General features: G+C 44.1%; 1 protein-coding gene across 2 annotated transcripts in view; it reads right to left on the bottom strand.

Annotated features, from left to right (window-relative positions):
* Positions 1-1314, bottom strand: part of si:dkeyp-72e1.9 (syntaxin-binding protein 4) — a 127167-nt gene that overhangs the window by 86825 nt on the left and 39028 nt on the right. The window lies entirely within an intron of this gene.

Below are 1314 nucleotides of genomic sequence, written 5' to 3'. Positions count from 1 at the left end.
CCCCCCCCCCCCCCCCCAGTACGCCTCCAGGACGCTGAGGCAAGCAGGAACGATTCTGTCTAACCCTATATTTGCACATTTTCATCCATCACACACCAAAGTGCCAAGGCAAATTCCTTGTATGGGAAAACCTACTTGGCAATAAAGCTGTTTGTGATTGCACACACAGATGTCAGCACTACTTCGGCATTTGTCCCCGCCCCCCCCTCCCCGCCACACACACACACACACACGCACACGCACACATACATGTCCATCATGTCCATCCAGCAAATTCTAAGGTGCAAAGTAGACCAACATGACCAACTAGTCGTTTGTGTAAGGAGAATCATTTCAAATTCATACAAACACACACACCCACACACACTCGTCTTCTTCTTCTATTTGGCAGCCATGGCAACAACCATTTGCCTCAACTTTAATCACTAAATCTGCACAGTGGGTCGTTATCAGATTATGGGATTATCCAATCCCCACTGAGAAATCCAACAAGCCCGGACCCAATCACAGAGAGACACACACACGCATGCTCACACACACGCACACTGTGTGTGTGTGTACAATAGGGAGCAATACAAAAAAGGACAAAAACTAAAGTGCTGGGTAATCAAGTGTTTCCAGTTACAAGGCTGCCCCCTATAGACGAGGAAGGGAGGCTGCAGGGGCAGTGAGATGGGGATCTGGGTTCCTGGGACAGTACATGGATATCAAGGTACCCCATGGAGGTGTCAACTAAACAAACACAGTTACGTTACTGTAACAGGTGAACTTTAGGTGAACAGGTGTCACACACATGCATTCTATGTATGTTTGGCTGTTTTGCGATAGAGATGGGCATACTGGTGCTGAGCTAAGACGTGAGCAAAGCGGTCCCTCACAGGTCAGCAAAAAGGTGGCCATGTTGGCACGGTGCAAGTGTTTTCCACAGCACAGCAAAGGAAACGGCTTTGAAAGTGTTCGTGGGTAGAGCAGCCACACATATACAGTGGCTTGAATAAGTTTACACCCCCATGCTAAAGTTGATTAAAAAGAGGAATAAAAAAAACATATTTTGGAACTTGATCTTAATGCCTTAATTTTAAAAAATCTGGGAAATCCAACCTTTAATGACACCAAATTATTATTATTGGTGCATAAATAATGTATTGTAAATAAACAAATGTTCTTCCTTAAAATAAAGACGGCATAAGTATACACCCCCCTTTGTTAAATTGCCATAGAGGCAGACAGATTTTTTATATTAAAGACCAGTTATGTCATGGGTCAGGATACTATGCATCCTGATAAAGTTCCCTTGGCCTTTGGAATTAAAAT

The sequence above is a fragment of the Etheostoma spectabile genome, chromosome 15, assembly GCF_008692095.1.
Source record: "Etheostoma spectabile isolate EspeVRDwgs_2016 chromosome 15, UIUC_Espe_1.0, whole genome shotgun sequence".
Lineage (NCBI taxonomy): Eukaryota > Metazoa > Chordata > Actinopteri > Perciformes > Percidae > Etheostoma > Etheostoma spectabile.
This window is presented reverse-complemented; position numbering and strand designations above follow the sequence as displayed.